Raw genomic sequence first — 25,030 nt, 5'->3', positions numbered from 1 at the left:
ACTACACCCGGTTATGTGATTATGTTGGGACTAAGAGTTCCCTATATGTGTATGTGATGTCATAAGATGGTATTATGCCATGGGGACATGTGATAAACGGCCTAAGAGTGCTGGAATCAATATTTGCGCACAGGACGTAGCTCGACCACTGGTAGTTGAGGTTAAGTACACAATCACTGAGATCGGCCTAAGCAAGCTGGAGTTAGTGGGATAATCTGAGGGTGCGACCCTGGATATTGTGTGATATGTTTATTGTTGTTTAACTGATGATTGTGACAAGTTTGTTATCTGGATGACTTATTATTGGCTTGTATATTGATATCTTTGATTATGTGGGCAATATGACCTATTGTATATTTGATTGATGATTTGTGAAATATCTGACTGTTGAATATCATTTACACTCTGTATTACGGATTTCTTGTTGGGCCTTGGCTCATGGGTACTACGTGGTGCAGGTAAAGGCAAGGGCAAGGTGGACCAGTCCTGATTTGGAGAGCTCTGGGGCTGAATGTACATAGTAAGTTGATCAGACGCCCCGACCGAGGGATGGTACAAGGACAGGAGAATCTAAAATGTCTATTTTGCCCTTAGATTGTCCAGTAGTTGTATATATCTTGGAATTTCGTAAATTTTCCTTAAACTCTATTTCTTTTGGGATCCCATGTATGAAATGTTTATTTAAATGAAATTCAATTTTCATGACAAAAATCTTTTAACCCTAGTTCAAATATAGTTTCAGTAACACGTTTCTAACTAATTGACTTGATTAGCAAGTCTTGCACCTTTATAAACACACAGTGTAATGGTCTTGGCTACCCAGGGCGTTACAACTTGGTGTCAAAGCATCCCAGGTTTAAAGGTTCCTGTAGACTGGCTAGACATGTACCTTCACCACTAAAGACAAGCTCGACTCAGGGTGTGATAATTGTGTATACATGTTTACATGCTTAAATTATTTGAAAGAAATATGAATGTTGATATCCGTTTGATTATTAGGAAGAATGAGATACTGATAGGGCCTGGCCCTTGGCTGCCATGTGATGATATTGAGGCATGCTTGTTAGCATTGCTGTTGAATGTTAATGAATATTTGAACAAACTGTTATATCTTGATTGCTTGTGATTGATTGAGTTCAAATGGTTGATTATGGAAGGACTATTACCATGTCATCATAGTCTGACCGCCGATTCATTGATTGCAGATTAACTTGGATAGCTATGCGTCCAAGACAATCTGTATGACTTACTAGCACTAGGTCTGAGGCAAGGGATGATGACCAAGGCCAGACCCTGATAACTGGAAGCAAGTTATGATAGACATGAAAGCCCAACTTCAGAGCCAAGTTGAACAGATCTGACTTTTGAGACAGCAGGCACCGTCAGGGAGTGCTGCCCTATTGTGCCATCTATAGTGGTACCAGTTGTACAGCCAGTAGAGGTTGGGAATAAATGGGAGCCGGTGTATGAGCGGTTCAGGAGACAACATCCTCCAACTTTTGAGGGAGGACCAGATCCGCTAAAGGTTGAACAGTGGATGAGTAAGATTACTACCATTTTAGATTTTATGAGGGTAGAGGGTCATGACAGAGTGGCCTGCACCGCATTTGGTGGGAAGTGGCATTGCAGACTAGGGATGTTACCACCCTGGATTGGGATGGATTGAAAGATTTGTTCAGTCAGAAGTACTACAATGTTTCCATCAGGGCAGCGAAGGTTAATGAATTTGTCGGTTTGGTTCAAGGCAATGTGACAGTGACAGAATATGCCCTGAAGTTTGATAGACTTGCAAAGTTTGCGCCGGATCTTGTGCCTATAGATGCAGCTAGACAAGACAGATTTATTAGGGGAATTAATGCTATGATAGCCCAAGATGTGAGGATTACAACAGTTCCTGGGGGGAGAACTTATGCCCAGGCTGTTGAGAAGGCTCTTACTGCTGAGGATGTGGAGAACAAGATCTGGAGGGAGAGTGCGGCAAGACAGGAGGGTCGCACGTCGGTGCCTCCATACTCTGGGTCTGGTAGGGGCGGAGGCCCCAGTGATCTGAAGAGGAAGACCCCTGATGCTTCAACCGCTCTTGGTAGGTCGAGGTACTCAGGGAGGCCGTCAGGGAGCCAATGATGCATGGAGGAGTTATCAAGAGTGCAGGAGGTGCAGAAGACGCCATCCGGGTGAATGTTGGGCTAAGACCTGTTATGTGAGCGGGATGGTAAGACACCTCAAGAAGGACTTCCCAACAGTGAAGAAAGGGGAAGCAAGGAAGGTGCACAACTTAACCCCAGCTCGACTGTTCACCCTAACGCAGGCAGAGGCCGAGGCTAGTCCCTCGGTAGTGACAGGTCAAATTTCTAGCACTGGCTCTCCTTTTACTGTATTGGTTGACTCTAGTGCTACACATTCATTTGTTTCTAGCAAGGTGATTGATAGGCTGTGTAGACCTAGTGAGTATTATACAGCGGGGTTTGGAACTATATCGCCTACAGGGCAACTGGTAATTTCTAGGTGGTGGATTAGAGCATTACCAGTGATGGTTGATGGTAGGGAGTTATCAATAAACTTGATTGAGTTGAATATATAGGACTTTGACATGATTTTGGGCATGGATTGGCTGGTTAGATACAAAGCTACTATTGACTGTGGGAAGAAGACGGTGACCTTTCAGCTGGAGGGCGAGGATCCCTTTCTCTTTGTGGGAGCTGTATGTGGACCCCGCATACCCATGATATCAGCGCTGACAGCCAGGGACTCATTACAAGGTGGAGTTATGGGCTTTCTAGCTAGTGTGGTGGATACCACTAGGGTTTTTCCAACAGGGCCGGGGGAGACCAGATTGGTTTATGAGTTCTTGGATGTATTTCGTAAGGGTTTACCAAGGTTGCCGCCGCATAGGGAGATTCAGTTTGTTATTGAGTTAGCGCCAGGGACAGAGCCAGTGTCGAGGGCACCATATAGAATGGCACCAGCAGAACTGAAGGAATTGAAGATACAGTTACAAGCGCTTCTGGATTTGGGGTTCATCAGGCCGAGCTACTAGCCATGGGGTGCTCTATTTTTGTTTATGAAGAAGAATGACGGGAATAGACTACAGGGAATTGAACAAGTTGACTACCAAGAATAAGTATTCGCTACAAAGGATTGATGACTTGTTCGATCAGTTGCAGGGAAATACCGTATTCTCAAAGATTGATCTTCGATCTGGTTATCATCAGCTGAGGATCAAGGACGGGGATATACCGAAGATGACCTTCCAAATGAGGTATGGGCACTATGAGTTTCAGGTCATGTCCTTTGGTTTGACCAATGCCCCAGCAGCCTTCATGGACTTAATGAACAGGGTGTTCAAGGACTTCTTGGATCAGTTCATCATTGTCTTCATCGACGAAATCTTAGTGTACTCCAGTTCAGAGGAAGAGCATGAGCGACATCTTCGACAAATTCTGCAGAGGTTGGGAGAGCATCAGTTGTACACCAAGTTTAAGAAGTGTGAATTTTGGCTACCAAAAGTGACATTCCTTGGACATATTGTTGGTGCGGATGGAATTAAGGTGGATCCATCTAAGGTGGAGGCAGTGAGAGATTGGGCGAGGCCAAGGAATGCCTCAGAGGTTCAGAGCTTCCTCGGGTTAGCAGGTTACTGCAAACGATTTGTGGAAGGGTTCTCGAAGATTGCGGCACCGATGACAGAAATGACACGAAAGAATTTGAAGTTCGTCTGGTTAGACAAATGTGAGAATAGTTTTCAAGAATTGAAGCGGGGACTCATTGCTGCACCTGTGCTGAGTCTTCCTTCAGAGGAAGGAAAGTTTGTGGTCTATTGCAATTCATCAAGGTTGGGTTTGGGCTATGTATTGATGTAGAACTGGAAAGTTATAGCTTATGCGTCACGATAGCTGAAGGACTATGAGCAGCGTTATCCTACCCATGATATAGAATTAGCAGCGGTGGTATTCGCACTGAAGGTGTGGCGACATTATCTGTAAGGAGAGAAGTGTGAGATATACACTGACAACAAGAGTTTGAAGTACTTCTTCACCCAGAAGGATCTGAACATGAGGCAGAGACGTTGGTTGGAATTGGTAAAGGACTTTGACTGTGACATTCTTTACCACCCAGGAGAAGCCAACGTAGTGGCGGATGCATTGAGCCAGAGAGGCTCGGGGCAGTTATTTAGTTACTCAGATTTCCAGGGAGTTGGTTGATGAGATGACTAGAGAGAGGATAGAACTGGTGGTGGGCCGGTTGGCCAACATTACTTTGTAGTCAACCCTACTAGAGCGGATTAAGGAGGGTCAATTGATAGATCCACAGTTACAAGAGGTTAGAGAGAATGTCTTCGCGGGGGTAGCTAAGGACTATTCTGTTTCTGAGGTTGATGTTCTACAGTATCAGGGGTGGATTTGTGTTTCAGCTAATGTGGGGATCAGACGAGAGATATTAAATGAGTCGCATACTATGCCGTATTCACTTCATCTGGGTACCACGAAGATGTATCAGAATCTATGGATGTTGTATTGGTGGCCCGGGATGAAGAAGGACGTAGTGGAGTACGTGGCCAGGTGTTTGACCTGTCAGCAAGTGAAGGCTGAACATCAGCGACTAGCAGGGTTGCTTTATCCTTTGGGTATTCCCGAATGGAAATGGGAGGATATTACGGTGGACTTTGTGGGAGGTTTACCTAGAACAGTAGGGCTTCATGACTCGGTGTGGGTGATAATGGACAAATACACCAATTCAGCTCATTTTCTCCCAGTGAAGACGACATATACAGTGGATCAGTATGCAGAGTTATATGTGGGGGAGATCGTACGTATCCATGGGTTTCCTAAGTCCATAGTGTCAGACTGAGATCTTATTTTTACCTCCAAGTTTTGGGATAGTTTGCAGAAAGCTATGGTTATGAGGAACAACCAGTTTTTACCTCCAAGCTATGGTTATGAGGAACAACCAGTTTAGATCTTAAACAGGAAGGACAAGGTCCTACAGAACAAAACGATCCCTCTAGTTAAGTTATTATGGAGGAATAGTAGGGTCGAGGAGGTGACTTGGGAGCTTGAGTCAGCGATGCAAGATTAGTATCTCGAGTTATTTATGTAAATTTCGAGGACAAAATTCTCAGTAGGAGGGGATATTTGTAACGACCTAAAATTACTAATAAGGCTTAAGGGCCTTAATTAGTGTGCCGGGAGGGAAAAATTGGTTTATGTGTGATTTAAATGATTAAATGCATGATTATGTGATAAGCATGCTTACATGATTATATGGATATATGAGATGAATGATTATGAGTATTAGTATGCGTGTAGGTCCTGTTTAGATTATAAGGGCATATTCATAATTTTGGCTCGTTGAGGGCATAAATGTAATTATTTGCGATAAATTGTTGAGACCACATTATTATGTGGATATATTTGCAGCTTGTGGCTCGAAGAGATCCTAATGAGTGGTTTAGCGAAATAGTCATAGCGGGAATTTATACACGGCTCGGGGGAGCCTTGGGTATTTTTGGGAATCAGGGAAATATATTGGATATTTTTAGACCTTTGGGAAAATAATTGGTGATTAATTATATGACGGGAATTAAGTGGTAAATATTAGGAACTCTTGAGGAATTAGCAGGAATTGGGAGCAAATGACCAAAATGCCCTTAGAATGTTTAAAGACTTAGGTATATTTGGGAGGGCAGAATGGTCATTTGATCGTTAAAAAGGGGATAAGGGTTATTATGCTTTTTAGACTTAGTGGAAGCTGTAGAAAGTTTAATAAGTTGAAGGAAAGAAAGAAATAAGGAAAAACAGAGTACTTGACCTATCTCTCTCTCTCTCGTAGGAATTGTTGTCTCTCTCTCCTTCACTTGTGAATTTGAAGCTGGGAACTCAGAGAGAGTCTAAGCTAAGTCTTGGAACTTTGATCCTGAAGTAATTGAAGGGGGTTAGCTAGAATTAATTCTCAAATTAAGGTAAGGTTTGAGGTTGTTTTTGAGATTTCTGAGTTTTGATGAGATTGATCTCAGAACTTGGGTTTTGGATGGGAATTCAAGGACATAAGCTTGGGGATTGGAGGAGCTAAAGTTTGGAAGAGCATAGAAGACAACCTAAGGTCGAATTCTCTCAGCTAAGGTAACCAATTCTAACTTTAAAGTTCTGGGTTTCTGGTTTTCTAATGATGTTCTTGAGCTGTTGAGCTCAAGTTGGGTTTATGAATTTATGATGCCTTTAGCTAGGTTTTTGATGTTGATGGGTTTATTTGATTGAGTTATAGTGAGTTGTAAGGTCAATTTTGAGGTTTGATAAGGTTTGGAGTGATTGGGTAGGGCTTTGGCTCGGGAAAGTTTGAAGGAAAAACCCAAAAGTTGCATGCTGCTAGTTGTAGCGCTAGCATTGGAGCGCTGCAGCGCTATGCTTGGTTTCCTGGGGGGGCTTTTGTCTCAGATTGTAGTGCTGTAGCGCCCACCTTGTGTCGCTACCCTACCTCTAGAAGTAGGTTTTGGGTATTTTCTTAGGGTTTTCGCTTGGGGGCTCGGGGGTCGATTCCACCACCTCGTTTGGTGGAATTGGGCTTCCCGAAGGCTTAGGATTTGTCCCAAAGTTGGGTTACGAAATTGAGATTCAATTATAGTTCTATTTTACAATTATGACTAGGTGTATGCTAGGGCTTGTACGGGATCATGCTCGAGGATCCTTTCTATTAACCAGAGCGCTCAGAATCAAAGGTAAGAAACTGCACCCGGTTATGTGATTATGTTGGGACTAAGAGTTCCCTATATTTTTATGTGATGTCATAAGATGGTATTATGCCATGGGGACATGTGATAAACGACCTAAGAGTGCCGGAATCAATATTTGCGCATAGGACGCGGCTCGGCCACTAGTAGTTGAGGTTATCTGGATGACTGATATCTTTGATTATGTGGGCAATATGACCTATTGTATATTTGATTGATGATTTGTGAAATATTTGACTGTTGAATATCATTTATTCTCTGTATTACGGATTTCTTGCTGGGCCTTGGCTCATGGGTGCTACGTGGTGTAGGTAAAGGCAAGGGCAAGGTGGACCAGTCTTGAGTTGGAGAGCTCTGGGTTAAATGTACATAGTCAGCTGATCGGCCGCCATGGCCGAGTGATGGTACAGGGACAGGAGAATCTAAAATGACTATTTTGCCCTTAGATTGGCCAGTAGTTGTATATGTCTTGGAATTTCGTAAATTTTCCTTAAACTCTATTTCTTTTGGGATCCCATGTATGAAATGTTTATTTAGATGAAATCTATTTTTTATGACAAAAATCTTTTAACCCTAGTTCAATTATAGTTTCAGTAACACATTTCTAACTAAATGACTTGATTAGCAAGTCTTTCACCTTTATAAACACACAGTGTAACAGTCTTGGCTACCCAGGGCATTACAACCAAGGTTGCAAAAAGATGTACTGAGCTTAACTTGAAAGGTCGCTGCCTTAAACCGATTCGTACCAAAGTCCACAGACAAATGTCTATCCTTGTACAACTTGCTTAGGGAAAATAGACAGATAAATGAGAACATATATTTTAGGATTTGAAGAGTTGTCTAGTTGAGCCCCAAGTGTCATCAAAACCAACTACTGGGGATAGTCTATACTTATACCTATCTGTAACAGAAAACGCGGTCCGCACTGTGTTAGTTCAAGAGAAAAATTGAACACAGAAACTTGTGTATTATGTGAGTAAGAGACTTCTGGGAGCTAAATCCAGACACCCTCTAATCGAAAAACTCATGTTATGTTTGATCCTAGCTTTGACAAAACTCAGGTTGTATTTCCAGTCCCACACTATGCACGTCTTAACCGATCAACCTTTAAGGAAAGTCTTACAAAAGCCTGAGACATCGGGACGTCTGCTAAAGTGGGCAATCAAACTCATTCAGTTCGAGATACTATACAAACCGTGAACAACAATCAATGGCCAATCTCTTGCTGACTTCATGGCTGAATGTACGGGATTCCAGGATGAACCAAGAGAGAACCTGTATAAGAATTGTGGAAGCACTTCATTGACAGATCATCAAACGAGAACGTGTCTGGAGCTTAAACAATTTTAATTTCATTTGGAGGACATCGCTTCCATACAACTCTCAGATTTGGTTTTGACGCCTCCAATAATGAAGCAGAGTATGAGGCGTTATTGGTTGGAGTTCGGAAATAAAAAAGAGTTGAAAGCAAGAGCAATTCAATGCTTCAACGATTCTCAGGTCGTAGTTAATCAAGAATCAGGGGAGTACCAAGCTCGCGGAATAAAATTGGCATCTTATATAGCTAAGATTAAAGGTGATATGTCTGAATTTGAGTTCTATTCCGTCGAAGAGGTCTCCCGCTAACAGAACTCTAATGCTGACATTCTAGCTTGCCTCGCCACCACCAAGGAAGCGGGCACATAAAATTTCGTTCCCATAGAGTTCTTGGAACATCTAAGTATAGAGAAGGGGTCAATGGAAGTCAGAGTAATTTACATAGAACTGACATGGATAACTCCTATTGTCGAGTACCACACGACCAATAAACTTCCACAAGATCGAAAGAATGCAAGAAAATTATTGTATCAATTCGCATGGTATGTTGTGGTCGAAGGAATTCTCTAAAGGAGAGGCCATTTATTGCCCCTCTTACGATGTGTTCTTCCTGAGGAAGCCCAATCCATCCTCCGAGAATTACACGAAGAGTTTTATGGTAACCATGCTGGGGGGCAAAACATGGCTCTGAAGGTATTAAGGCAAGGCTACTTCTGGCCTACACTCAAAAAGAACTTGGCAATGTATGTCCTAAAGTGCTATAAGTGCCAGAGTTTTTCCATTATTGCTCAAGCAGAACCCATAGAGTTGACCATGATTTCGTCACCTTAGCCGCTATGCGGTTGTTTCCATCGACTACTTTACTAAATGGGTTGAGGTCAAGCCCTTAGCAACTATTACCTTGAAGAGAGTCTTCGATTTTGCTGTGAAGAACATCATATACTGTTTTGGACTCTAAAAAAAGATTGTGTTTGACAACGGGACTCAGTTTGATAGCGATCTATTCACATCCTTTTGCAAGAAATATGGCATAATGAAGAGTTTCTCCTCAGTAGCATACCCTGAAGCTAATGAGCAGGTCGGGGCAATAAACAAAACATTGAAGGAGAGCTTAATGAAGCGACTAGAAGATGCAAAAGGTCTATGGCCAGACCAGCTCCCGCAAGTGCTCTGGGCCTAGTGGAGGCTTTAGTGACATAACATAGGCAAAGAACCTACAACCAGGATCAGAATCATAACCTGCTGAATGCATCCCTAGATTTTGTTGAAGTGCAGTGGGAGGAGTCTCAACTATAGCTCACCCATTACCAATAAAGGGTTACTCGCTATTTTAACTTAAAATGGAAAGGATGAAGACTCAAACTGGGTGACTTAGTGCTCCGAAGGGTATTTTTGGTGAACAAAGATTCTAAAGATGGAGTATTGGGACCGAACTAGGAATGCCCTACCAAATCGTGGAAATTTTGCACGAAGGAACCTTGATACTAGCTCGGTTAAATGGAGATTTGGTCCCACAAACCTGGAATGCTCTACATCTTAAAAAAATACTATCACGAATAGAACCACTCTGTTAGTTTTGAAATTTTGTAGTATTTTTCCGTGTAAGGCTTATTTATAATAGATGTTCTATTTTAATAATAGGATTGCTACGTAATTTAAATGTAGAGTCAACATTTTATCTTATTCTGGTGATGTACCACAAGATCATTTTGTAAAAGTGACCTAAAATATACATAAATTCTGATCGTTTGGGGGTCATATAACCCTCAAAGAGTCTTTGAAGTATTTAACAAAGTTAGATAAAATTTGTGCATCTTAGAATTTGGAAAATTGATTATTTTGCGGCATTTTAATGATAGAAATTTAAAAGAAATTCCAAATACAAAATAAGTTAAGAAAATTCAAAGATACAAAGCCTAGGATTCAACTAGAACACATTAGCAGGTCTGAGGCCTAATTCCTAACAAGTGTAACACTATTAGGCGAACAAACTCCTAGATATAACCAGGTCATCAATCAGAATTAACTGGTCGAGCCATTAGGCAAACAAACTCTTGGATATAACCAGATCACAATCAGAATAACTGTTTGAGCCATCAGGCACTCATCTCAATCTAAAGTTAACCCATATGACTACATATGTACAAGGACTTAAAGTTGATAAACATGGCAAGATAATAGGTTAAAGGGAACGAAAATAGATTAGAAATTAATGAAGATGTACTAATGCAAGTATATGAATAACTCGAGGAAAAATAACCTCAAACTAAGCCCAAAGGCGATTGTCTCAGCTTTTGAAAGCTTAATTATAATGGATTCAAAGAACCTGAAATAAAACATAAAAAAAAAGGATGACGACGCTCTAAACAACATTCAGCTCCGACAACTTGCCCATATGATGTTACCTCATCATTGCCCCCTTCAGCAGCTCCATAAGCCTCCACGGTCTCAGAGGGATCTTGCAAAAATCGGCTCTGGAACATGGCAAGGTAACATCCCCAAAGGTCCACGTCCAGAAATGAGAAATCTCCTTCCTAGCTGTACGGCCAACACCGATATAACATTTCCTCCAATGAGTTTGTTGCCTCAACAACATCCTACTACACCTTATCGGCATCCTACTTAGCTTTCTCTTCGACCTCGGGCAATTTCTTTTTGAGCATGTCAACTTTTTCAAGTTTCTTATAGAGGCTATAAACCTTAACCTATTGCTGGTCTCGACGATGGCTCATCACGATGACCTGTCCCTTGGAGATGCGTTCGTTGTCTTTTGATGCCGCCAGCGTGGCCCTGACCTCATCTCTTTGACCTTTAATCAGGGCGATGCGGCAGATTTGAGCTAAAAAATACTACAAAAGAAAAATACATAGTAGGATTAGCTTGCGAAAAGACAAAAAAAATGTAATGCAAACCGAATCCAGGACGTTCTTCAAGGAATGCTCCCCTATGGCCCTCAGGTTCGTGGCATTCACGTGGTTGGCATGACCCACCAGATGATTGGCCATGTCGTCAAGGGGTCCACGAAGTGCTTCTGGGATCCTTGCAACCTCGAGCTACATGACTGGGAGCTGCGAGTCTGAGAGTTACGCAGATGTTCCTGAATAACTTGAGGAACCGGAGGATGAACTTCATAAATGCAAAACCACTCAAGAAATGTGACCCTTAAGTTACCTAGAATTGAACCTAAAAAAGTCCTCAAATCTTCAAGTTCATTTATTCAGACGTTCCTATTTCAAACCTAGAAAACCCATAAATTGGCCCATCTTTTTTGGTGCATTCGCTCTAGTCATCCTAATGCTATTATTCTCAGTCACATATAAAGCCCCAACTTAACTAGTACTAGACCAAATAAAGTAAAAGAAAATATACTGGAAAATTTCATAAAACTTATAGGAAAATAAGAAATTGAAATTTAAACCGGAAATAAAGATACTTACAGTTTGGTTTCTTAATCGAGGAAGTAATAGAAGAGTCCGAAGTAATAGCCTGGAAGCTTCCAGAAAATGAGGGAATGCAGAGAGCTATGAGTATTTTGAGAAGAAAGAGAAGGGGAAATATTTTGAATGCAATGGTGGTAAGACTCAGGTTTGGTTCTCCAATTTATACGTAAACATTGGGAACAAATCTAGGCCACTCGATTAGATCAATTTGAGATCCAAGGGCTTGGATTAAATAGACTAAGCGGCAACAAAAAGTTTACGAGACAACTGTCACAGTACTCCAAATTGGAACAAGCTCCTATTACAAATCGACTCGTGTCCCATACTCGAGTGAGTGGGTGGGCATGTTTTCCCATAACAAAGGTCGTAAAGCGCCTACTATGCCTATCAAAAGTGACATCATGCATGAGCAGGAGCTTGGGGAAAAATGTTGTACCCCAATAATATGAGCTGAATTACTCAGCACAGGGTACAATTGGTAGACAGGCGTATGACAAAAGTGAGATGTTGATTTTGAAGTGAGTAGTTCGAGTCAACTTGACAAATTATGACAACCAGATTGTCTCCAGATCACTTCTTGCACCAGTAGCTTAGTTCGAGATATGCACGCCCAGATCGCCTTCGTGAAGCTCTAAATATGACCTGTGCCAATTCAGATTAGTCCTACGACATCCAACTCGAGGGAGATGTTTAGCTCGTGAATTCCTGATCATGATGCATAGTCAAGGATCCCAAAAGACTCAAAGATTCTTTATACACTGATAAAGGCCCCGATTATATTATGCATTTATTACCCGATATAACAGATATAAATTTAATAAGCAACCATATATTTATGTAAATGGGAGTGTACCGAAATTGGTCCATTACCATATTAATGTACCGTTACCCAAAATTGTCCATGAAAATCTCCTATTAATACAAGGGGAATGGATAGTTAAAGGGATAGACTTTCTGTATGCAAAAACTTTGTTGAAATTCTAATAAAAAATTTCCTCTAGAGTCCTAAACAGATCAACAAGACTTACTCATGAATTATGTGTATTTTAACCACTAAACCTCGTAAAATTGTGAGAGCATTTTGCATTCTTGTTTTTTGCTACTTTTATACATTATGTTTACAAAAATCCTAATATCCCTATTGTCAATTTCTATATTCCCTGTTGCCGAAAAACCGCGTCAACACACGCTAAATTTTTCAAAGTCTTAAAATATACTGAGTGAAATTTGTTAGGCACGAAGAGGTGCTAAAACCATAACGGTTTCACTAAAGTCAACATGTGAGAGCTCACGCGTGGTATAGGCATATAAAAATCATATTTTTGGGTCCAAAGTGTTTCTTTAGAGTATATAAGAGTACACAAAAAGTATGGGAGAATTTGGGGATATTTTGAGACAAGTTTTGGACTGCCAAGTGAGAGGCATCAGTGATGAGTCGCATCTAGGAAGGGACGAGTCGCTCGCCTTTGAAAGAGATACCTAGGCGACGTGTCGCCTGGACTAGGCGGCGCATCTCCTAGTGCCAGGCAACGTGTCGACTAGGCTTTCCATACGAATCTATACGATGACATGTTTTGACTCCAAAATTCAAATTAAAAATGTTCTAATCTCATCGGTTGAGTCTAATGAGGTTCCTATACTATTTGAATGGTTCATTTGACTTAATTGGTGAATTGATCACTCTCCCCGCTCTGTCTCTCTAAAACCCTCTCTCTCTCTCTAGCTCTTAAGATTACTAGTTTTGTCCAAGATCTTCTTCAAGAAAGATTTATTTGTATGAATATCAAAGACTTGTAAATCACAATCTCATTCCATTGTAGTATCTTCAAGCAATCTCGAAGGGGAGGCTAGGAATATTGATTTCTGGACAACAAATCTTCATTTGTGTCAAGCCTTGTTACATTTTGTGATTCACATAAAATCATAGACTTATGACTTTATGTAACTTGGTTTTCTCTCCACACAAGTCTGTTCTTTCTCTTAATCAAATTTTTATTATTCTATTATTAAATCTGTTGACGCGGTTCTTCGCCAACAGGTAATTAAGAAAAGAAGAGAAAGGGATTAGTGCTAATGTTGAACCGTAATAGATATATGATCTTGGAAAAGTGAAATGGTGACTCAAGACACGTTTTTTAAGTGGTTCGAAGGTTAAAATCATTCTACTCCACTTGTCAGTATTATTGCTATATACTGGATATTTGATTACAGGGTATTTCTTACAAGAGATAATCCAACCCCTCTCAACTCCCAGGGTCTCCATATTTATAGGAGAAGGTACCTGGGAGTTGGTAAGAAGGTCATCCCGTGACCTTCTTACCTATCGTATCAACTCTGTGACATTCATGATTAATTCCTAAACCTGACACATAAGTGTGGTCAAATCAATATGTAAGGAGATAATGGGCCGCACGGCCCAACCCAGTCGTGGGTGTCTGAATACGCACGTTCCTGCTACGTGTCCGAGAAGTCAGGGGCATATCAGACACGTGATGTCTGATATGTGCACGTTTACCTTGCGTGTGTTGACTTTACAAAGAGTCATAGCCTCCAAATCCAGCTCGTACCACGAGCTGGATACCTAACTCGACCTTCGGCCTTCAGAGTCCGGACTCAAGTCTTAGGCAATCTTGGCGAACCCTTGGGTTACCTCGATCTAAGGAGGTATGATCTTATGACGGTAGCTCCGATTTTGGGGATATCCACGAGGTAATCATGATTAGGCCGCAGCTCAGCTCGCTAATCAGCCCGTGGAAAAATCAGGGTGTACATCTGCCCCCCAAGCCCCTGTTCGTGGTATACTACGTCGTATAAGGCCACAGTAGGGGATTTTAGGCTTCCCCATGAACTCTTCACATTCCACATCTTACGCAGACGCCTGATACGTGGAACATCGTGGTTGGTGACGGTACGTCTTACGAGAACCGCATTTAATGGCCTAGCCTATGACCAGCCGTCGTTTCGTATTTCGAGTGGAGGGCCTTGGATCCCACATCAGGGCCATCCAACGGCCCTCTACACATGATCCTTCTTATATATAAAATGGGTGGCCACCCTACGCATGGGCCACCCTTTCATTTGAAATTTCTCAGAACTTCTTTCCTTCTTCTCTCTTCATCTCAGAAGAAAAAGAAACCCTCATTTCTGCGACCGCCATTCTCAGTGTTCAAGAAGCTCAGGCGTGAGGATTCCTTCGAATCTTTGGAGACACCAACTCCTACGAAGCTCCAACCTAGGCGCCATTCTCAGTCTCCTGACCATGCGTGTTTTGAAAATATTTTTCACTGTAGCTTAGGTAAATATTTACTGTAGCCACATGCAAGGGTTTACTGGTTTTTGTGGGTATGAAGGGTGAAAGCCTTTTACGTTAGGGCATTCTTTGTTGTAGGAAATCGTTTAGGAGTATGGTTTATAGGATGCATTTTCTGGGGAAAATTTCTGGGTAGGAGTTTTGGAATTTTGGGTGCAAAATCGGGTAGCTTAGGGGACATGCTTCACAGGCGGTTTTGCAATATTTGCCTACTGAAACTTTCCTCCCAAGGCAAATTCATCCTGACCCTCCTGACACACGAATTCCGAGTAATCGGGGATCTATTGGGAGCATAGGCGGGTGTTTATTGAACCGCGTGGTCCCACTCTCCACGCGCTGGGCTTACCTCAGCTTGTGCAAATAACATTTGATTTTTCCTCATGCTTGGGTCGCCTTTTCTGAAATATTTTCTTTTGTTCGCTAGGCGACCAGATGGCACTGAAGAGGAACGCTTCCAAGCAGACCGTCAGCAACTCGGCCTTCCATCAAGATAAAGGAAAGGCGGTGATGCCGGACTCCCTGATCCCCAACTTTGGGCCGGCAGTGGAGCAGGAGCTCGAGGTGGCTCCTGATGCGTTCTTCGAGGCGGAGAAGATCGTCTCAAAGATCACCAACCAGACGAAGATCAATAAGATATTCCTCTCCCATAACATCGCGCTGGGGAGGATGTCAGTGATTGCCCGACCTCCCGCGGAAGGCGAGCGGAGTTGCGCGCCGCTTGACAAGGCATTCACGGCCTGGAACGACGAGCATTTCAAGGTGGAGGCATTCCTCCCGCTGGACCAGTATTTTGCTGACTTCCTAAATTATGTGAAGTTGGCCCCATTCCAGCTCCCCCCCCCCCAACTCTTATCGGTTGTTGGCGGGGTTGAGATATTTATTTTTGAAGCACGAGTGGGAGGTCCCCACTCCAACGGACATTTTGTACTTCTTCTGCCTCAAGGCCAGCCCGGATCAGCGGGGGCGAGGCGACAGGTTTTACTACTTAACCCGATTTCCCAATACAGCTGCGGTCATCAAGCTGCCCAGCCACCCCAACGACTTCAAGGATCAATTCTTCATGTCGACGGGGTTCAGGAATTGCGAGCTCCACTACTTCAATCGTCCTCGTAAGTGTTTTTCATCCTTAGCTCGTAAGTTAAGTGTCGTTTTAGCTCCTCCCGTATCCCTTTCTGACTTAGACTAATCCTGCAGCCATCTTCGCGAGGACAGAGAAATCTGTGACCCTCGGGGTCTAATATGAGACACTGGCGGGCTTGCCCCCCAGTGAGAAAGATTACCGTGTGCTCGTAACAGACGAGACGATGGTAGCCTGCAAGCTGATTTTCCCAAATCAGACTTTGAACCACAGGAGGCCCCGGGGGTTTCCCTCTGCTCGCGACACCAGACCCACCATCGTGGAGGAGGTCGCGGGAGATGAAGATGAGGAGGACGAGGACGACGAAGTTCCCCTCATGAGGAATAAGAAGCGGGCTTTGGAGGTCTCCCAGAGGACGGGCGAGGAGAGGATCCAATCCGGAGCAGCCGTGGGTCCTTCTGGCCAAGGTAACCCTTACATATTTAGGAGTCTAGATAGGGCCACAGCAGACCCCCGGCTAGCTAGGTTCTACCCTAGGCAGCTTGTCCATCGTCACCGAAGTGATCCGGACCTGAACACAACCCTGCTCCACTGCGTCGACCAGCTTGTGCTGGACTACCAAGATAGCCGACCTAGGGGTACCGTAGTAGTAGATAACACCCTAGCCTTTAGGTCGATCCTATTCGAGGAGTATGGAACCAACCTTCGGTCATGGCCATCACTCTGGAGGGGCGCTGTAGCTCCGGGGCTTAGGCAATATGTTGAGGAATCTAGCCCTGAGTCAGCCTCGGACCCAGAACTTGCGCCAGCTCGGGAAGTAATCAACTTAGATTCTTCTTCTAGCTCGGGGGGTAGGATTCCCTTTAGTATACACATACTTGAATTTTTTTCATTACCCCTTTGTTTTTGTTTCTGTATGATTGCCAACTCTTGTACTAACCATCTTCTCGTTTTTACAGAAGAGATGTTTCAGCCCGAGGAGAGTCTGCGAGGTGCGTTCTTCGGGGGGACCCCCCAGCAGGGGCCGCTGGGCCAAGAATAAAGAGGCTCCGGACGTCCAAGCACGCCGCCGGGACCCCCATCAAGTCTCTTGCAAAGGAGAAGGAGCAAGCCCTAGATGCTCAGGTCGTGGGAGCGGTTCCTCCTGCTGCAGGGGGAAGCAACATGCCTCCACCCCCTCCGCGAGCTCCGGCCGCCGCCTGGGACGCAGGAACGGAGCTCGGGACTTCAGCGATTGTACCCTCCGAGTTACGCATCCCAGTCAATCCTCAGGACCTGGGGGAGATCCCCGAGGCCTTCCGGGGAACGGTGTATGAGTCGACGAACTACTCCGTCAGCCACATATACAAGTTCACCGAGAAGGAGCTCTGGGCCATCGAGACAATGAGCCCGGTGGGCGTGCTGGAGTCTTCACTGGGCATGGCCATGACGGTAAGCTAACTAACCTTTTTGTGGTTTTTATTACTACACTTTGCCCTGTTTTTTCTCTCTTTTTTCTAAGGCAATTGTCTTTTCACCATCGCAGAGAGCCGTTGCCCTTCACCGGAGCATCGCCAGGACCAAAACTCAGCTCGAGGACATGAGGAGCGAGCACCAGACTACCTTGCAGGCGGCTAAGGATGCCTTGGCAGCCTCACAGGTCAAGTTGGAAAAAACCCGCTCAAAGGTCCAAGAGCTCGAGACCTCCCTCGCCACCTCGCGGACAGACCTAGATGCCGCGAAGGCTGAGGCTCAGGCTGCCCAAGCCATCCTAGAGGCCGAGCAGACAACTTCAGAAAAGTCCCTGGAAGACCTGTTCTACCATTGTTGGGCCTACAATCCAGACGCTAACTTCTCCGTCCTGTCAACGAGCCTCTGGAAGCACTTGCTGGTGAAGTTCCAAGCTCACCTTGATAAAGAAGCGCCCTCCGAGGCCGGGGAGGGCTCTGGCGCAGCTGAGCAAGGTGAGACGGAGACCTCCAAGGGGCCACCTGGCGGAGCCTAGGGCGTTTCTTCTCTTGTGCCCTTCACTATTTTTTAATATATTTTGATTCAACGCTTTTAATTGATCCTCTTTCTTGCCCTTACGTATTTTGGTTACAATTTTTTGAAAAACTTAGTTCGCGTTAATCTTTATCCATATCTCGAGCTCTCTAGGAAGAACAACGATCAATATATTTAAATCAACTTCTAAGTTTTATGACCCGGTTATGACCAGGAACTTATTTTGAAAACTTAGTTCGCGTTAACTTTTATCCATATCTTGAGCTCTTTAGGAAGAACAACGATCAATAGATTTAAATCAACTTCTAAGTTTTATGACCCGGTTATGACCAGGAACTTATTTTGAAAACTTAGTTCGCGTTAACTTTTATCCATATCTCGAGCTCTTTTAAGAAGAACAATGATCAATAGATTTAAATCAACTTCTAAGTTTTATGACCCGGTTATGACCAGGAACTTAATTTGAAAAATTAGTTCGCGTTAACCTTTATCCATATCTCGAGCTCTTTAGGAAGAACAACGATCAATAGATTAAAATCAACTTCTAAGTTTTATGACCCAGTTATGACCAGGAACTTATTTTGAAAACTTAGTTCGCGTTAACTTTTATCCATATCTCGAGCTCTTTAGGAAGAACAACGATCAATAGATTTAAATCAACTTCTAAGTTTTATGACCCGGTTATGACCAGGAACTTATTTTGAAAACTTAGTTCGCGTTAACTTTTATCCATATCTCGAGCTCTTTAGGAAGAACAATGATCAATAGATTTAAATCAACTTCTAAGTTTTATGACCCGGTTATCACCAGGAACTTATTTTGAAAACTTAGTTCGCGTTAACTTTTATCCATATCTCAAGCTCTTTTAAGAAGAACAATGATCAATAGATTTAAATCAACTTCTAAGTTTTATGACCCGGTTATGACCAGGAACTTATTTTGAAAACTTAGTTCGCATTAACTTTTGTCCATATCTCGAGCTCTTTAGGAAGAACAACGATCAATAGATTTAAATCAACTTCTATGTTTTCTGACCCGGTTATGACCAGGATAGGACTTAGTTAGTGTTAATCCTTATCAATATCTTGCGTTTTTTAAGAAAAACAATGGTCAATCGATATGAATCAACTTCTAAGTCATTAAGGAGACCTGGTTATATCCAGGTACCATATGCCCCCCCAAGTAACTGGGAAAGGGTCTTTCGTGGTTACTTTAGATTATACTTGCAAACATGTACAAAAAGCCGATTCTCATTAATACATAAAAAATGGCCTTCCAGGCCTTACAAGTGAATCATTGATAATATTTCTTTAAGTGGATGGCGTTCCAAGTCCGTGAGACCGCCCCTCCATCAAGCCGAGCTAACTTATAGGTTCCCTCCTTAATGATTTCGATGACCTGGTACGGTCCTTCCCAGTTTGGTCCCAAGACTCCATCTTTGGGATCTTTCCCGGCCAGGAAAACTCTCCTTAGGACCAAGTCTCCAACGCTAAAGGCGCGCTTTTTGACTTTGGTGTTGAAGTAGCGAGTGATTTTCTGCTGATAATGGGCGAGCTGGAGTTGCGAATCTTCTCGCCTTTCATCAACTAGGTCAAGGGAATTGCACAGTAGCTCATGGTTGCAGTCCTGGTTGTAAGATTGGACCCTATGCGAAAGCACTTTAACCTCCACGGGGAGGACTGCCTCACTCCTAAAGGTTAGAGAAAAAGGAGTATGACCCGTAGGAGTCCGATGCGAGGTCCGATATGCCCATAGGACCTGGGGGAGCTGTTCTGGCCAGACCCCCTTCGCTTCATCTAATCTCTTCTTGAGGCTCGCCTTTAGAGTCTTGTTGACAGCTTCGACCTGGCCATTCGACTGAGGATAGGTCACGGAGGAGAAACTTTTCACAATTCCGTACCTTTCACAAAACTCGGTGAATAGGTCGCTATCGAACTGAGTACCATTATCGGAAACGATCTTCTTAGGCAAGCCAAATCGACAGATAATGCTTTTAACCGCGAAGTCAAGCACTTTTTTGGACGTTATCGTTGCCAAAGGTTCTGCCTCAGCCCACTTCGTAAAGTAGTCTATGGCTACCACGGCGTAATAGACTTCGCCCTTTCCAGTGGGGAGGGCGCCAACCAAGTCTATCCCCCAAACGGCAAATGGCCATGGGGACAAGATCATCTTTAGCTCAACTGGAGGAGCTCAGGCAACTGCGGTGAATCGCTGGCACTTGTCGCAGTTCTTCACGTATGAGATCGAGTCTTTGGATAGAGTTGGCCAGTAATACCCCTGCCTCAGGACCTTTAAGGCCAAGCTCTGCCCCCCAGTGTGGTCTCCGCAAAAACCCTCGTGCACCTCCTGCAGGATGGCCTTTGCTTCACCTGGAAGAACACATCGTAGGAGAGGGAGGGAGTGCCCACGCCGGTATAACACCCCATCTACTATCGTATACCTGGGAGCTTGATAGAGTACTCTTCGTGCATCATTACGCCCTTCAGGCAGCTTTCCCTCGACGAGATACTCAAGGATGGGGGTCATCCAGGTCGGCCTGGCATCGATCATCTCGACCTCCGTCTTGACATCTACTATGCTTTATTTCTCCAAGAACTCTATTGGCACTAACCCCAAGGTCTCCGTTTCCCCAGAGGTGGCGAGCTTGGAAAGAGCGTCTGCGTTAGCGTTCTGCTCCTGAGGTATCTGGTCGATCGAGCCTCGCTCAAACGCGGACAGCTCAGCTTTTACCTTTGCCAGATAGGCAGCCATCTTGGGTCCCCGTGCCTGATATTCGCCCAGAACCTGATTTACCACGAGCTGGGAGTCACTGAAGCACTGGACAGAGCTCGCCTTCAACTCCTGAGCTATCCTCAGCCTGGCCAGCAAAGCTTCGTATTCGGCCTCGTTGTTGGAGGCTTTAAATTCGAATCTTAGCGCCGAGTGGAATCTATGTCCCTCGGGGGATATCAAAATGATTCTAGCTCCAGAGCCGTTCTCGTTGGATGAACCATCTACAAAGATCCTCCACGACGCCTGGGGCGAGGTGACTTGGTGTGAGTCTTTTGCAAGATCCTCCTGGAATCCCGTGCATTCTGCCATAGACTGGGATATCTCAGACATGCTGAGGACGAGACAGACATCTGATGGGAGATGGAGGATGCCTGACTAGAGAGGCGATCCTAGTTTCGTCAGGACGGATCAAATTTTGTGGGGGCCTTTCGGCCCTGCCAACCTGCTGGTCCCGCGCTTGGAGATCTGGACGAGACGCAGGATGGTTGTTGGGGATGGGTGATGCTGCGAGCCCTCCCCGGATCTCCTTCGAGGATTACCTCGAGCTCCCCTGGGCGCTCTCGAGGATGGTTGGGATCTAGGTGTCGACGTCCTAACCGAACGGCTGTATTGTTGTTGCCTGGCTCCAGGCACTTCTTCGAAGCTTGCCTCTCGATGGTGTGATGAAGGAGTGGAGTTGGATGTCGGAAGTCTGTCCGAGCGGCTATGCCTGGGCTGGTTACCCCAGCGAGACTTAGGAGCCTCGCCTTGCCTCTCTCCGACATTAGCGTCGGTTATGAGACGGGGTAGTCGGGCCAGCACATCCTTGATCTGCTGGCTAGCTATTGCTAGCTAGCTCCTTAGCTGAGCATTCTCCATCTCCACCACTGTGTAATAACACGGGTTTGGATTAGGTGGCCGGGGGGCCGAACTTCCGGTGTCATCTTGGCCCACCAGCTACTTTCCTGGCCGCTGCTGGGTCTCTCTAGCTCTTAAGATAACTAGTTTTTTCCAAGATCTTCTTCAAGAAAGATTTATTTTTATGAATATCAAAGACTTGTAAATCACAATCTCATTCCTTTGTAGTATTTCAAGCAATCTCGAAGGGGAGGCTAGGAATAGAGATTTCTGGACAACAAATCTTCATTTGTGTCAAGCCTTGTTACATTTTGTGATTCACATAAAATCATAGACTTATGACTTTATGTAACTTGGTTTTCTCTCCACACAAGTCTGTTCTTTCTCTTGATCAAATTTTTATTATTCTATTATTAAATCTGTTGACGCGGTTCTTCGCCAACAGGTAGTTAAGAAAAGAAGAGAAATGGATTAGTGCTAATGTTGAACCGTAACAGATATATGATCTTGGAAAAGTGAAATGGTGACTCAAGACACCTTTTTTAAGTGGTTCGAAGGTTAAAATCCTTCTACTCCACTAGTCAGTATTATTGCTATATACTGGATATTTGATTACAGGGTATTTCTTACAAGAGATAATCCAACCCCTCTCAACTCCCAAAGTCTCCATATTTATAGGAGAAGGCACCTGGGAGTTGGTAAGAAGGTCATCCCGTGACCTTCTTACCTATCGTATCAACTCTGTGACATTCATGATTAATTCCTAAACCTGACACATAAGTGTGGTCAAATCAATAGGTAAGGAGATAATGGGCCGCACGGCCCAACCCAGTCGTGGGTGTCTGAATACGCACGTTCCTGCTGCGTGTCCGAGAAGTCAGGGGCATATCAGACATGTGATGTCTGATATGTGCACGTTTACCTTGCATGTGTTGACTTTACAAAGAGTCATAGCCTCCAAATCTAGCTCGTACCACGAGCTGGATACCTAAGTCGACCTTCGACCTTCAGAGTCCAGACTCATGTCTTAGGCAGTCTTGGCGAACCCTTGGGTTACCTCGATCTAAGGAGGTATGATCTTATGACAGCAGCTCCGGTTTTGGGGATATACATGTGGTAATCATGATTAGGCCACAGCTCAGCTCGCTAATCAGCCCGTGGAAAAATCAGGGCGTACAAAATCCATGGTTGTATTATGATTAAATGTTTCTAAATTCATGTTATAATTATTTAATTACCCATTCTTTAATTATCTAGATTTGCATTCATACTTTGAATATGTTTCTTTAATTATCAAGATTTGTGTTCATGCTTTGAATATGATTATTTATTTATCAAGATTTGCATTCATACTTTGAATATGGTTCTTGATTAGTCTCTAGGGTTTAAAATATTGAATTAATTTCCATTATTCATTGTTTGATTAGAAAGTATAAGCCATAAATACCCAACACTAAGTATAATATTAGACGTACTTGCCTCCTGAGCAATTAGAATTTGATATTATTCTAGATCGCTTCTAATGGGTTAATAGAAAAAAGTGTTTAAAAATTGGTACCGTGTTTGAAATACACAGCAACCATTGCATTTAAATAGTTTTGGAAATTAAAAATGACTTTTATAGATTTAGGTCTTTACTTTTTACAATCGAAAAAAATATAAACTTGAAATACAAGGGTTATTGATAATACTTCGTAGATAAAGTGCATTCCATGTTTGCGGGACACCTTCTAAAGTTAATCGAGCTAATTTGAATGTTCCTTCACGTAAGATTTCTATGATCTTGTACGGTCCTTCCTAATTTGGTCCGAGCACTCCATCCTTGGGCTCTTGTTCCCGAAAAACACCCTTCTTAATACTAAGTCTCCAAGCTCAAATTTTATTTCTTTCACCTTCATATTAAAATATCGATCTACCTTCTGCTGATAAGATGCGAGCTGAAGTTGTGACAATTCTCTGCATTCTTCTATCAGATTAAGGGACGCTTTCAACAGGTCATGTTTTTGTTCTTAGTCGAAGGTATTTTTCCTATGAGATGCTATCAAAACCTCAACTAGGAGCATAGCTTCTCCGTATGCCAATGAAAATGGGGTATGACTTGTAGAGGTGCAACGAGACGTTCTGTATGCCCAAAGTACATGTGGGAGCTGTTCAGAACCCTTTAGCCTCTTCTAATCTCTTCTTTAAGCTCATCTATAGGGTTTTATTCACTGTTTCAACTTGTACGTTAGCTTGTGGATATGCTACTGATGAGAAGCTTTCGATGACACTGTGCTTTTCGCAGAAGTTTGTAAACAGGTCGTTGTTGAACTGAGTTCCCTTATCAGATACATTTTTTCTTGGGAGCCTGTATTGACAAATTATATTCTTTACCATGAATTCTAGCACTCTCTTTGAGGTAACAGTTGCTAAAGGTTCAGCTTCGGCTCGCTTGGAGAAATAATCCACCGCGACCACAACATAGCATACTCCACCGTTTCCGATGGGAAATGTTCCAATTAAATCTATCCCCAAAAGTGCAAATGACCATGGCGACAAAAGCATCGTCAAGTAAACCAGTGTAGCAAGAGTTATTGTTGAGAAACGTTGGCACTTATCACACCTTTCAACATATGAGGTCGAGTTTTTTTTCATGGTTGGCCAAAAATTCCTCTGCCTGAGTATCTTCAAAGCGATGTTTTGCCCCCCAGCGTGGTCTCTACAAAATCCCTCACCGATGTTCTTCAGAATAGCCTGAGATTCATTGGGCAATACTAATTTGTGTAAAGGCATTGAATGTTCTCTTCTATATAATATACCTTGGGATTTGGTATAACAACCTGCTTGCATCCTTGCGATCTTCCAGAAAGCACCCCAAAGTGAGATACTTGATGACTGCAGATTCTTCTTCATTACTTGGCTTTCCAAGTAATTAAACTGGAATAACGTTCAATATTTCGCTTCCCTCATTGTTGTAAGCCGAGCTAGGGAATATGCATTAGTGTTTTGTTCGCGGGGTACTTGTGTTGGTTTTTGATAATGTGATTGACAGTGCAGCGGAAGCATGGGATAACATTTCACTGCAATAATAACAATTATTAAAGCATAAGAACGAGTCACTTTAGGAACCATAACTATAATGAAATCTTTCTCATGAGACATGAATCTGAATAAAATGATAATTACAAATTCCTTTGCTAGATGTAGAGCATGTGTAGATCAAATAGCGTCTTAGCCTCCTAATCTACCATCTTCCATACTATGGCTCACACAAAGAGAATGAGACAGGTGGATGTCTATGCTATTTGGTAGGATACACAAGAACATACTTTTTGATATTAACACTTGAGAGAGTGTTTTTCTCACAATTCAGAGAGAACTAAAATTCTCTATTTTTCTCTCTTGACAAAATATAACATGAAAATGCATTTGATGTCTTATCCTCTTTTTCATGATGTTATATTCTTTTAATATAACAATAGAAACATGATCTAGCCCTAATCTTATTGGCCCTCTACATGGGCCACAGTCCATTTGGACTGTGGTTGACACCAACTAATCTTATTGGCCCTTCCATACTATAAAAT

This window comes from Humulus lupulus, chromosome X (genome assembly GCF_963169125.1).
Source record: "Humulus lupulus chromosome X, drHumLupu1.1, whole genome shotgun sequence".
In the NCBI taxonomy this organism is placed as follows: Eukaryota; Viridiplantae; Streptophyta; class Magnoliopsida; order Rosales; family Cannabaceae; genus Humulus; species Humulus lupulus.
Note: the sequence above shows the minus strand (reverse complement) of the source record.